The sequence below is a fragment of the Macaca mulatta genome, chromosome 14, assembly GCF_049350105.2.
Source record: "Macaca mulatta isolate MMU2019108-1 chromosome 14, T2T-MMU8v2.0, whole genome shotgun sequence".
In the NCBI taxonomy this organism is placed as follows: domain Eukaryota; kingdom Metazoa; phylum Chordata; class Mammalia; order Primates; family Cercopithecidae; genus Macaca; species Macaca mulatta.
Genome location: NC_133419.1, coordinates 100122469 through 100138161, shown reverse-complemented (window position 1 = coordinate 100138161; position 15693 = coordinate 100122469).

The window sequence follows — 15693 nt, the reverse complement described above, 5'->3', positions numbered from 1 at the left end:
ATAATGACTCAAACTGATTATTTAGTAGGCACATAGGTAATGGAGGTGAAATAATTGACTTGGTTCATGCGTTCTGAGGTAACTCAAGAGTGAGGGAGGAGATATACTCACAAAACAATTTCAATGGTATGACATGCACAGTGATAGAGGTATATGCATTGGGTTATGGGTGAAACTATATAATAGGACTTAATAAAAGTAACAAATTCTGCAATGCTTGTAAATAGTTAACAATTTTTTACTGAACATCTCCTATGTGTGCACATAATGCTAAGATCTACCAATAGAGCATTGAGGAAGACAGAATCTTCTCTTTTGGTCCTCCTTCTGTCTTCATGTATTTTATTACTATTTTTTATTACACTCTAAGTTCTAGGGTACATGTGCACAATGTGCGGGTTTGTTACATACGTATACATGTGCCATATTGGTATGCTGCACCCATTAACTCGTCATTTACATTAGGTATATCTCCTAATGCTATTCCTTCCCCCTCCCCCAACCCACGACAGGCCCCAGGGTCTGATGTTCCCCTTCCTGTGTCTAAGTGTTCTCATTGTTCAACTCCCACCTATGAGTGGGATCATGCAGTGTTTGGTTTCCTGTCCTTGTGATAGTTTGCTGAGAATGATGGCTTCCAGCTTCAACCATGTCCCTACAAAGGACATGAACACATCCCTTTTTGTGGCTGCATAGTATTCCATGGTGTATATGTGCCACATCTTCTTAATCCAGTCTATCATTGATGGACATTTGGGTTGGTTCCAAGTCTTTGCTATTGTGAATAGTGCCGCAATAAACATATGTGTGTATGTGTCTTTATAGCAGCATGATTTATAATCCTTTGGGTATATGCCCAGTAATGGGATAGCTGAGTTAAATGGTATTTCTAGTTCTAGATTCTTGAGGAATCACCACACTGTCTTCCACAATGGTTGAACTAGTTTACAATCCCACCAACAGTGTAAAAGTGTTCCCATTTCTCCACATCCTCTCCAGCACCTGTTGTTTCCCGACTTTTTAATGATCGTCATTCTAACTGGTGTGAGATGCTATCTCATTGTGGTTTTGATTTGTAATTCTCTGATGGCCAGTGATGATGAGCATTTTTTCATGTGTCTGTTGGCTGCATAAATGTCTTCTTTTGAGAAGTGTCTGTTAATGTCCTTTTGCCCACTCTTTGATGAGGTTATTTTTTTCTTGTAAATTTCATTGAGTTCTTTGTAGATTCTGGATATTAGCCCTTTGTCAGATGAGTAGATTGCAAAAATTTTCTCCCATTCTGTAGGTTGCCTGTTCACTCTGATGGTAGTTTCTTTTGCTGTGCTGAAGCTCTTTAGTTTAATTAGATCCTATTTGTCAATTTTGGCTTTTGTTGCCATTGCTTTTGGTGTTTTAGACATGAAGTCCTTGCCCATGACTATATCCTGAATGGTATTGCCTAGATTTTATTCCAGGGTTTTTATGGTTTTAGGTCAAAAATTTAAGTCTCTAATCCATCTTGAATGAATTTTTGTATAAGGTGTAAGGAAAGGATCCAGTTTCAACTTTCTACATATGACTAGCCAGTTTTCCCAGCACCATTTATTAAATAGGGAATCCTTTCCCCATTTCTTGTTTTTGTCAGGTTTGTCAAAGATCAGATGGTTGTGGACATGTGGTATTATTTCTGAGGGCTCTGTTCTGTTCCTCAGATATTGGTCTATATCTCTGTTTTGGTACCAGTACCATGCTGTTTTGGGTACTGTAGCCTTGTAGTATAGTTTGAAGTCAGGTAGCATGATGTCTCCAGCTTTGTTCTTTTGACTTAGGATTGACTTGGCAATGCAGGCTCTTTTTTGGTTTCATAGGAACTTTAAAGTAGTTTTTTCCAATTCTGTGAAGAAAATCATTGGTAGCTTGATGGGGATGGCACTGAATCTACCTTGGGCAGGAAGGCCATTTTAATGATATTGATTCTTCCTATCCATGAGCATGGAATGTTCTTCCATTTGTTTGTCTCCTCTTTTATTTCGCTGAGCAGTGGTTTGTAGTTTTTCTTGAAAGGTCCTTCACATCCCTTGTAAGTTGGATTCCTAGGTATTTTATTCTCTTTGAAGCAATTGTGAATGAGAGTTCACTCATGATTTGGCTCTGTTTGTCTGTTATTGGTGTATAAAAATGCTTGGGATTTTTCCACATTAATTTTGTATCCTGAGACTTTGCTGAAGTTGCTTATCAGCTTAAGGAGATTTTGGGCTGAGACGATGGGGTTTGCTAAATATACAATCATGCCATCTTCAAACAGGGACACTTTGACTTCCTCTTTTCCTAATTGAATACCCTTTGTTTCTTTCTCCTGCCTGATTGTCCTGGCCAGAACTTCCAACACTATGCTGAATAGGAGTGGTGAGAGAGGGCATCACTGTCTTGTGCCAGTTTTCAAAGGGAATGCTTCCAGTTTTTGCCCATTCAGTATGATATTGACTGTGGGTTTGTCACAAATAGCTCTTATTATTTTGAGATACATCCCATCAATACCGAATTTATTGAGAGTTTTTAGCATGAAGGGCTGTTGAATTATGTCAAAGGCCTTTTCTGCATCTATTGAGATAATCATGTGATCTTTTTCTTTGGTTCTGTTTATAGGCTGTATTACGTTTATTGATTTGTGTATGTTGAACCAGACTTGCATCCCAGGAATGAAGCCCACTTGATTATGGCGGAGAAGCTTTTTGATGTGCTGCTGGATTCAGTTTGCTAGTATTTTATGGAAGATTTTTGCATCAATGTTCATCAGGGATCTTGGTCTAAGATTCCCTTTTTTTGTTGTGTCTCTGTCAGGCTTTGGTATCAGGTTGATGCTGGCCTCATAAAATGAGTTAGGGAGGATTCCTCTTTTTCTATTGATTGGAATAGTTTCAGAAGGAATGGTACCAGCTCCTCCTTGTACCTCTGGTAGAGTCAGCTGTGAACCCATCTGGTCCTGGACGTTTTTTGGTTGTTAGGCTATTAATTATTGCCTCAATTTCAGATCCTGTTATTGGTCTATTCAGGGATTCAACTACTTCCCGGTTTAGTGTTGGGAGGCTGCATGTGTCCAGGAATTTATCCATTTCTTCATGTATTTTAAATATATTCCCTCTCTTTTCTTAGATAATCCCTTTGCCGCCCTTCTTCCTATTCTCTTCATTCACTGTCGCCCTCCAACACACCCTTCCCAGCCTCTGATAACTATCATTCTAACTCTCTACTTCCATGATTTTGGCAATGTTTGTTTGTAAATGAACATGAAAAAGAATACCTCAAAAGTTCACAAATTCATACAGTTTAATCCATTACTTGCAAACCAAGAAAACAATCAGAAATGTAGATTAAGTTTATGTGTCAGGATTTGTAATGCAATTTTCTTTAGAGTTTCCATTTCTAGGTGTTGGGAACCTTTCACATCCTCTCTTTGAGCTGTATTCTATACCAAGTATTAAAACAAATGTATTTTTTATTTATTTATTTATTTTTTTTGAGATGGATTCTTGCTCTGTCACCCAGGCTGGAGTGCAGTGGCGCCATCTCTGCTCACTGCAAGCTCTGCCTCCCAGGTTCACACCATTCTCCTGCCTCAGCCTCCCGAGTAGCTGGGACTACAGGCACCCGCCACCATGCTTGGGTAATTTTTTGTATTTTTAATAGAGACAGAGTTTCACTGTTTTAGCCAGGATGGTCTCGATCTCCTGACCTCCTGATCCACCTGCCTCAGCTTTCCAAACTGCTGGGATTACAGACGTAAGCCACCGCTCCTGGCCTAAAACAAATTATTTAATATACATATGAATAAAATTTAAATATATATTTTATTCAGAACACCATTTTACTAATTTATTATGACCCAACTCAATATTTTGTTTATTAACTCTGGGCACATTATACAGAATACAAGAATCAAGAAATGTCACCATATGTAAACAAAGGATATTATTATTTGACAATATCTGAAACATCATTTTACAATTTATACCAGTATGTTCCAGTATGTTATTTGTACCTGTGTGCCTCCTAAATCACTCGATAATACCCCAATATTTCTACACATGCTTTTGAAAATGTTTTCATTTGTTAGTTGTTGTTTCAAATTGGAAGTCCCTTGTTATGGGATTTTCACTGGCTACAAGAAAGTTAAGAGAAAATGCAACTTTAGATGAAACCACTGAATAATTATTCCTTAGCATGTAGTAAATGGCATATTTATCTGGGTTTGAGAAGTCTTATCTAGGATAATTCAATTCAGCTGTAACAAAGCACTATAAAGGACTTTTGTTTATGCTGTTTGAAATTAAATGCAGCCATGTAGACTGAGGGAAAGAAGCCTTGAATGCCTGCTACAGGTAAAAAAAACAAAACATTAACTTGAAGATGATTCTTCAGGAACTATTTTTCTACTAACCCCTTCTCGGCAGAACAAAGCATCCTGCATTTGTGCACCCATAAAATATGCTAGTTTGTATTTCTTTAAAGGATCACATTGTCTTCATTTTTTATGTTTAACATATTATTTATTCCCTTATCATAGAAACAAACTTGACACAAAGTAGAAGCTCAGTTTTTGATGAATTGAATTGGGAAATCATATGGAGCATAACAGAAATATAAGAGACAAGCCGAAGTTATTAGATCATAAGTATATGTTAATTTCAGTTCATCCCAGATTAGCATTCTGACATTTTGGCAGTTACCAATTACTAATTGAAATTATAAAATATTTATATCCTTCATTACCTTAAAATAGTACAAGATTCAGGGCAATCAGGCAATAGAAAGAAATAAAGGGCATTCGAATAGGAAGACAGGAAGTCAAATTGTCTTTGTTTGCAGAAGACATGATCCAATATCTAGAAAACTCCATTCAACTAAATCCAAAAGCTTCTTAAGATGATAAGCAACTTCAGCAAAGTCTCAGTATACAAAATCAATGTGTAAAAATGACAAGCATTCCTATACACCAACAACAGGTAAGCAGAGAAGCAAATCATGGATGAACTCCAATTTACAATTACGGCAAAGAGAATAAAATACCTAGGAATACAGCTAACAAGGGAAGTGAAGGACCTCTTCAAGGCAAACTACAAGCCACTGCTCAAGGAAATCCGAGAGGAAAGAAACAAATGAAAAAAACATTCCACACTCATGGGTAGAAAAAATCAATATCGTGAAAATGGCTGTACAGCCCAAAATAATTTGTTGATTCAATGCTATTCCCATTAAACTACCATTGACGTTCTTCCCCAAAGTAAAGAAAAACTATTTTAAAATTCATATGGAACCAAGAAGGAGCCCATATAGCCAAGACAATCCTAAGCAAAAATAGCAAAGCTGGAGACATCATGCTTTCTGACCTCAAACTACACTACAAGGCTACAGTAACCGAAGCAGTATGGTACCAGTACAAAATCAGACACATAGACCAATTTAACAAAATAGAGAACTCGGAAATAAGACCACACAACTACAAGCAACTGATCTTCTACAAACCTTTCAGAAACAAGAAATGGGGAAAGGATTCCCAATTTAATAAATAGTGCGGGGAGAACTTACTAGCCATACGTAGAAAATTCAAATTGGACCCCTTCCTTTTACCTAATACAAAAATTAGCTAAAGATAGATTAAAGACTTAAATGTAAAACCCAAAATTATATAAATCCTGGAAGAAAATCTAGGCAATACTATTCAGAACATAGGCACAGGCAAAGATTTCATGATAAAAATGTTAAATTGTAACAAAAGCAAAAATTGACTAATGGGATCTAGTTTAACCAAAGAGCTTCTGTACAGGAAAATAAATTATTATCAGAGTGAACAGACAACCTACAGAATGGGAGAAAATTTTTGCAATCTATCCACTGGACAAGGGTTTAATATCCTGAGTCTACAAGGGACTTAAATTTACAAGGAAAAAACAAACAACCTTGTTAAAAAGTGGACAAAGGACATGAACAGACATTTCTCAAAAGAAGATATTTATGCAGGCAACAAATATATTAAAAAATGCTCAACATCACTGATCATTAGGGAAATGCAAATCAAAACCAGAAAGCGATACCATATCACAGTTAGATATGGCGATTATTAAAAAGTCAAGAAACAACAGATGTTGTCTGAGGAGAAACAGGAACACTTTTACACTGTTGGTGGGAATGCAAATTAGTTCAACCATTGTAGAAGACAGTGTGATAATTCCTGAAAGACCTAGAACCAGAAATACCATTTGACAAAACAATTCCATTACTGTGTGTATACCCAAAGGAATATAAATTGTTCTTTTATAAAGATACATGCATGCATATATTTATTGCAATACTATTCAAAATGGCAAAGACATGGGATCAACCCAAATGTCCATCAATGAAAGACTGGATAAACAAAATATGACACATATATAGCATGATATATTATGCAGCCATAAAAAGAAACAAAATCATATCTGTTGCAGTGACATGGTTGGAGCCGGAAGCCATTATCCTCAGCAAACTAACTCAGGAACAGAGAACCAAACACCACATGTTCTCACTTATAAGTCTGAGGTGAACAATGAGAACACATGGACATAGTGAGGAGAACAAACACTGGGGCTTGTAGTGGGGTGGGAGAGAAAGGATCAGAAAAACTAGCTAATGCATGCTGGGTCTTAATACCTAGGTGATGGGTTGATAGGTGCAGCAAACAACCATCGCATACATTTACCCATATAACAAACCTGCACATCCTGCACATGTACCCTGGAACTTAAAATAAAACAGTATAAGATTAAAAAGAAAGAGAATATGGTTACACACTGATAGGCTATTGCAACCTCAAAAAGTTTATAATCATTGATCTGCTTTAAATTGATATGACAAAATCTTTTATGTATGGTTACTGAGTTGTTGCTCTGCTTCTTCCTAAAGCTCTTCATTAAATGTTAAACAAATAAAAACACAGCAAGTAAGCAAATCTTGTTAGTCAGAAATCCCAGATAACATAATTTATTTCCCTTTAAAACATGGAAAATATGTAAATTTGTCATTTTTCCAAAAATCAATTGAATTCCCCTCAAAAATCAAAAGGCCAGATTTCATGATTGCGATCTATATCTGTATCTATATATACACACTTTTATTTATTTCCCAAAAAAGTTTTTATCATTTTTGTTGTTATATTTTGTTATCATTGGAGTAAACATCACTGGGGACCTACAAGAGAAACAATATGTAGTCTTTCCAATTCTATAAAAAACATATTTTATTGTAAAATGACCATTTCCATTGGGAGAAAATGGCTTCTAATCTCTTTTAAGTATAGAATTTTAACAATAGAAGAATCTTTATATATAAGTTTTATTCCAGATAGAAATCGATCACCCCAAAAAAAATCTTAGAAAATTCCAGTGGAAGCATATCATTTATTTACATTAAAAAGTACCTCTTTTTCTAAAAATTGAGGAGCTTAATATCATGAGGAAGTTTTCTTATTTTCCATTAATGTGCAATATATATGTATTACACATTACATTTATATGCATACTAGATAGACAGACAGATAGATAGATAGATACATAGATAGATAGATAGATAGATAGATAGATACGCTTTTTTCAAGAAAAGCAAACCATGTTCACAGAAGTAGCACAGTGATCATTTAGACTATTAAGGCCAGAAAGTTCATTTGCTCTAGTTATGCTGACACTAGCCTGAAACTGTTCTTGTATAGCATCTTGATAAATGTTTCCTATTTTAGAATCATGAATTCTTTCAAGGTGTCCCTGGGGTAAAGCCCTTCAAGCTTTTGTGATTTCCTCTAAATGTTTAAAATCACGCTCTCTTTATGTGTTCTGAGTAACAATTATGGCTTCTTTCCTGGAAATAAACTGTGTTTTACTCTTTCTTTCCCTTTTATTGACCTCCTGCTGTGTCCTGTTTTTTTTTTTTTTTTTCGTCTAAAATTGTGATTTAGTTTTATCATTGAAGTGGTAAAACTAATGATTTTTAGTTCCTATTTCAAACTTCGTGACTCAGGTAAAGAGACTACCAATTAAGTAATGCAATAAAAAAAGCTATTCAGTATTACAGCAATCATATATACACAAAACACCAGAATAGCTTAGAAAAGTGACTTAAACACTATATTTCATTAATTTAACATGTGTTCCAGTAAGAGAGATTTAAGCCACATTGAATGCACATTAGTAATATTATGTATTTTTTATTTAGAATTTAGCACTGAGTACAGTATTTGCATAAAAAATTCAATATTAAATTATGAAAAATTTTTATGAGTTCATTTACTCAATATAACATACTAAAATGTCATCACGTGAAATTGGATAAGCAATGGTAGGACAAGTTGCTCACTTCATAAGTGGAAGGATGACAAATTAACATGTATAGTATAATACTGATTACGTAAAAATACATATAATTCATAGAACTATATGTAGAAAAAATTGGAAAATGATTTCCAAATGGTATCATTAGAAACTTTATAAATATATGTAAAATATACAAGCAAGGATAAAATATAAAGGCAAAAAATCATAAAGAAATAAAATCAGTATTGTGAAATATATACAATTTTAATGGATGCACAGCACAAAATGCCATCATTAAAAAGCCTGAAGTATTTTTGTCATAAATGTGAGAAAGAGTTAATGCATATAATTAAGTAGTAATATATGATTAGCTCTTATAAGATAATCAAAATACCAGTATTAAAAACAAAACAATTTAAGTAGCATATGAACTTATGAAAAAATCTCTAACTTCAAAGAAATATAAAAAAAGAATAATATTTAAAATTAGTAAAGACTGTATTATAAAGGCCATTTTTAACTTTTTAATTGACTCATTATATTTACACATTTAGGGGTACTTGTGACATTTTGTTACACACACAGACTGCGTAATGATTGATTCAAGGTATTTAGGGTATCTAAAGAAAAATATCATTAAATTGCATTTAGAAAGAATTAATGACAAAAATAACTATAGCTTCATCAGAACACCACATCAACACTGTATGATCTTTGTTATGCAGATTTGGTAGTGAGAATTTAAGGAGCGCCCCAAAGATTTTAAGTCCTGGCCAGCCAAAAGCACAGTTAGTTGGGATGTTTGGTGCCTGTCCAACAGATAGGCAATTTCTAATGATAGGTAATGCTTACCTAAGGGATTATTAAAGAAAGCCCATCTACTGAATCAGTAGAGAATCGGTTCTGCTGCATGAAAAATTATGTTGTAAAATAAAGAAACAAACACAAAAAGGCCAATAAAGAAACAAACATAAAAAGCCTGTTACCTTTCCAGCAGTAACCACGCTTTCTTTCACTCCTCTCTTGCAGGCCGATAGTGCTCTGTTGCTATAGGCTTCACATTGCTACACGGAGGGCCACGATCTCATCCTGCCTCATTTTCTGCCTACCTTTCTACTCCAACTCAGGTTCTTCTGCTGATTACTCTTCATCTCCTTAACCCACACATTTGGAACACCTCTTTCATTTTTTATTCGTGCTCATTCTCTTTAAAATGTCATCTAGTCTCATTTTTGTAAATGCCATTTCTAATAAAACTTTTAAAATATATATCACCCCACTCTAGTCCTTCTCTCAATTCCAAACTTAATTTTCTTCTAACTTCAAGACATCTCTCTTTGGATAAGCTACTGCTAGTCCCTCCAAAATCGATCCTCTAAAATGTCAAAACTGAATCTTAAAATGTCATTCCTATTTCTGAAAGTTGTGAGTCCACTTTCCAGTTTTTCAAAACAAATACATGGGAATCATCCCGGACCTGGGGGGGTGGGTTGTTATGTTTCTGCACTGATCAGTCATCAGATATGGGTTGCCTTGAAAAGAAAATGCAGAAGACTGAGACAGGAGAATCGCTTGAATCTGGGAGGCGGACATTGCACCTAGCCGAGATCGCGGCACTGCTCTCCAGCTTGGGCGACGGAGCAAGACTGTCTCGGAAAAAAAAAAAAAAAAAAAAAAAAAAAAAAAAAAAAAAAAAAGTGCAACCTTGGGGGATGAGACTCTTTAATCTGGAAGACAGTCAGCTGTTAGTCATGATCATTCTCAACGGCTGGCACAATGAGTGAGTCCATCTTTAAAGGAATGACACCTGTGCTACACATCAATGCTTTCATTACAGATACCATCTTGAAGCAATTGAAAATTTTGTGTGAAGTGTCACTTAAGTTACTTCAGTTATTTCCACTGAAATAATTGGTTATTATGTTGAAGTTCTGATCTTATTTTTGTTATTCATAGGTAGGTGCTTGGAAGTTTACTTGTGCTACCTTATAATATATACAGGATGCAAACAGTAGTGGAAGTGCTGAAACCGCACTAATAATTGCTTATATTGCATGCACTTGTCATTTGTATAATGGTGGAATAACATTGAAATACATAAAAAGAAATAATAGAAATATAGTTCTGTTTTTTAACTTCTAAAAAGAGTGTTTCAGAAGCTCTCTCAGTTAAATTATGGAATAAAATGTAAAATATTTCACATTTCTATTACATTATCTGCAGTCTAATTGGGCATTTATTGAATTATCTTAAAGTAGTGTTCCAATTGTGACAGGTGCATTAAATTATGTTCTCTGTAGTTAGCTTTTTGTTAGGAATGCTGAAGTTTCCTTCTTTTTCTCTATTTGGAATTAAGAGTGTATGGAGAGCAGAAAGTCATATAGACCACAAGGAATGAGTATACTTGGACAACAATGTCGTGTAATGAATGGTTAAAGGAATTGAAAATATTTACCTGGAGAACTGAATATTCAGAGAGGTCCTCCAAATATTTGAGGAGCTTGCACATGGCAGCAGAATTTAGAATGAATATGATTGTTTTTATGTGATGAAGCTATAAATGAGAGGAAGCTTTAGAGGGTAGATTTTCACTTGTGAGAAATAACTTTGTGGTGATTTTTGTTTTCAGACAATGGAATGAGTTCCTGGAATAATGGGGACATCTATGTAACTGAAGCCTCTCAAGTATAAGATAGATTATTTTGTCGGAATGATGCAAACGGGGCCTAAGCATTAAGATAACTTTAAGTTTTCACACATATGATTCTGTGATTCCACATAAAACTCCTTGTACTTTTCTTTTTACAAAAGATAAGTGAATTTGAAGCACATTTTATTACTACTGACTTTAGGAAAAAGAGAGAGAAAGAAATAGAGAACAGAATTGATTAGAACCCTACTATTTTTCAAATTTTAAGAAATAAGTATATTTTGGTTCAAAATGAATCCAAAGATAATTTTATACCGGTATTAGTACAAAGTAAGAAATATGTCATGATTTGTTGAACTATTTTACCTAAATAACTTAATGTGGATGAGTTAAGATTATTTAGACCCATTGTCCTCTGCTGCTGACATAATAGCTGTGAAGAAGAATCCATGCTTTTTCTCTGATGTACTTTTTCTCAGATAGATAGGACTGGATAGAACAGAATAGGATAGGATAATATAGGGTAGGATGAAGTGTGTGGGCAGAGAGGGCTTCACTATTAACAAGATCTGATCCCTAATTACATGCAAAGGCTACTATGGTAGGCACCACATCTGATTTGCTAGTAGATTCAAGCCCACTCCTCATTTGGAAAAGAAAAGATGAAGACATTGGAAGCTGTAGCAGAGATCTAGAGGGGCATGATCACTATTGACACTCCTGAGGGAAAGTGTACATTGACCAAGAGTGAATAGAATAATTTTTGTTTGTTCATGGTTATACATCTAATAACCAGCTCTTATTCTTCTTTAGGTGCCTCGTATTAAAGAACACTTAAATCAATCAAAACAGTTATTAAGAATGACGACTAGACAAGAATACAAATAAACTTGAGATACACTTTAAATAATTGACTTGAAACACAGAAGTAATTTTTTCATAGAAACTTTATATCATGCATTACGATTGGAATGAGTTATAATTCATATAACAAATCCAGAAATGTGGGCCATACATTTAATGAAAGTTGTCTGAGTACTGACATGTTTCACTTTGAATTGGCATCAAAAATGCAATGGTTTATAAATGAAAAAATGCTATGCTGCTTTGGCTTATAAATGTAATAAATAACATCTCATTTTATTTGCCTTTTGAAAATCTTCATAAGCTTGATTTGAAATTTCTATTTTAATCATATGTAAAATTGAGAACATACATATATAAAACATCTGAGCAATTTCCATATCAAAGAAAGGTTAGTGAGTTTTTTGACACTATTACTTTTTTTCTCTTGGGTTAATTCACGAGCTAGCACATTTTTTATGTCCCTCCAACCCCCATTCTTCCTTCTTTTATCCTTCCTTTCCTACTTCCTTCCTTTTATATTGTATTGATCTATGTGTATATACATTTTCTTATGTTTTATTGCGTAATTTTCATGTTTGTATAGATGGATATAATCTATATGTCTATAAATTTTAGACTTAATTTATATTAACTACATACATTCATTACACATTTATAAAATGCAAATATTTTAGCAAGCAACATAGAAAAATAAGCAATAAGTAATTTTTGTTGTTTTAGTCTAAATTTTTGTAAATCTAAATACATGTGGCATCACTAAGCAAATACATGAGGATAAATTAGTCTAAAAGACAAGTTACTGAAGAGAAAAAAATACGTTTATCTTTTTGTCACTTACATAAATATGCTTATATAGCAGTGTTTTAAAATTGCTGTCCAATTGTTTCCTGGTCATATACTCCACTAGATAAAAGTAAGAGAAATATTGATAATAAAAATGTGAATTTTGTGCTGTATATATGTGTATTTTATAGTCACAAATAGAATGAGAGCTTTTACTAAATTTATTTCCCAGAATCCCTTAATTGCTTACAAAGTGTTTACATATGTTAGTTCAAAATTACTCCTCCAAGTAAATTAATATAAAAGGCATCAGTATTTGGAAATCATCTTAGGTAATTATTATTATTTTATTTTTCAACGTATAGAATGTACTCCAACGTAAACCATATTCCTGGGACACAGAAAGTTAAAAAGGCTATGATTATTAATTTTAATACAACAGTTAAAAAGTGGCATAACTATTAACATTTCCATTGGGGGAACAAACTGAAAATATGTTCTTGTATGAATTCATGTGACATTTATGTCACCCTGGAGACCTAAAACCAGATTCAGATAACTGTAACATTATGTGTAAATCTATTTTGCCTTTCCAATTTTTAAACATGAAACAAATCATAATATCAGAGGTATTCCTTAGTCAGCTAAAGACTAAGACTTTAAAGGAAAATAATTTTTCATCTGTTACCTGTGTCTCTGAGATAGCCTGAGAAAAATCCAATTATTTCCTCAGATTAATTCTCCATTGTCAATTACATGAATTAGAAATATATTAAATCCTTTCAAAGTAGGATTAAAATTATTAAAAAATATAGAGTGATTTATAAATGAGTAAAAATTATCAAAGTTATACTTGTTTGAATTCTAGACTTATACTGACAGGGAGTTTAATAATGAAAATCTCCTAATTGTTAATTGGTTTGTGTTTAACCCTCTGGATCTTAATTCTGAATCCTGCAATAGCTCTCTATCTCACTCAGAGAACATTTCAAACAAATTGAATCATTCCTCTACTTGCCGAATCTTTTACATTATCTGTAAATTGTATAAATTTCAGGACAAGTGGGGCAATTCCAGAAATGGTTTTCTTCTGCATTGGGCAACCCACTTAGTAGACTAAAAAGCTGATTGAAAAAAAAAAAATCATTGTTTTAATCAGGTGAAAATTTAGAATTATTTGCGTGGCTTACATTTATACTTTTGTATTGTGTCAGGTTGATGCGTATGGGTTAAGAGACTACAACATATTTTCTATGTGTAGTGTCTCCAAAACATTAATCTGGCCCTCCTAGTCAGACCTTTTGATTTGTGCCACTTCAAAAACCAAAAGTAAAATTATGTAAGTTCCTTTTGAACTTAAGTGTTCTCTTTTGGTGTCAGCTGGAAAAATGCAAGGAAAAGTAATGAATTTTTTAAAATATAACTTTTGTAATGACTTTCCTCTATTTCATGGAAAATTGTGACTTTTGAACTTGCATTTATTTAATTGTGGTTTTTAATTTATTGGTATAGTATATTTCAGGCAAAGAGTATCATGCATTTAAGAGACCGTGGCGATTTGTAGATATAAAATTGTTTTCCTATATCATAATTCTTAGTTCCTTGTGGAAGTAACATTTATGTAAGCAAATAATCAAAAGTAGTATAAAACTGATTTTTATTTCTAAAGAGAGAAAAGTCAGTGCTTTTATTTGTAACATCTGCATTACAATGGCAAAGCACAGGAACTTAGGAAATGGCCGGTTAATAAAAACCATGTTTTATGTCAAGTTAGCAAGTGTTAGTCACCTATAATTGTATGTAATTGTGAAGACTTAGGTAACAAAATGTGTCTTAATAATAGAAATCCAGTGTGAACTAGCTTAGAAATGGAGAAGAACTTATTGGGAGAATGCTGCATTATCATGCATAATTGCAACGTGGCTGATCCAACAAAACTGGAAAGGACGGGAATGAGTGTCAAGAACAAGTTGCATAAAGATCTATGTATTGTCATTTTCTCTGTGTCCCTATCTCTGAATGATTCCAAATGAGCCCATAGTTTTAGGCCTAATCTCTTCGAAGAGCAAAGTTTCTATTTACAGAAATACAGAAGCCTACAGAAGAAGCTATTTCAATAGGGCAGAGGTGAGAAATTAAGCATAATATTTAAGACTTTTTGATTTTATAATCATCTCTCATCTCAATTCCTGCAGCAATCTACAAACAAGTCTCCTTGCTTCTATCCTTTCCCCACACCCTCTACCCTCATAGTACATTCTCACATTATGGTTAGTGAAATTCTTTAAAATCTAAGACAGACCATGTCAGTTTTCTGCTTAAAATCCTGCAATAGTTTTTTTTATCTTACTCAAAGTAAGACAAAAGAGTCTTTGCCATGGTCGACAGGTACTGAAAGATGTATCTAGCTCTCCATCACCACTAGACCTCATCTCTCCCATCTCTGATACCTTTCTATAAACACTAGATACCAGCTGTACTAGCCTCCTCATGTTTTGTAGAATAAGAATACTCGTAACCTAAGGCCTCTGTGTGGTTCTCACCTCTGCCTAGAATGGCTTTCCTCCAAATAGATTCACAGGCAAACTACCCACCTTATCCAACTCCTTGCTCATCATTATCTGCTTGAGAAGTCCATCCCAACTAAGAAATCACCCCTATGGCCAGAATTTCTAAGCCTCTTTAGCAGTCTTTGCTTTTACTTTTGGCTTTATCACTTTTATATAGTATACTATTTACTATTTAGTATGTGAATCTTTCATGAGAATATATTTCCAGAACGTTATATTTGCAAACACGTAAGCTCTGAAGGGCCCACTTGTCTGTTCATTATTGTATCCCAAATGCGTAGAATAGTATCAGTCACTTAGTGAACATTTGTTGAATATATAAATAAATGTTGGCCGGGCGCGGTGGCTCAAGCCTGTAATCCCAGCACTTTGGGAGGCCGAGACGGGTGGATCACGAGGTGAGGAGATCGAGACCATCCTGGCTAACACGGTGAAACCCCGTCTCTACTAAAAAATACAAAACAAAAACAAACAAACAAACAAACAAACAAACAAAAAACCGAGG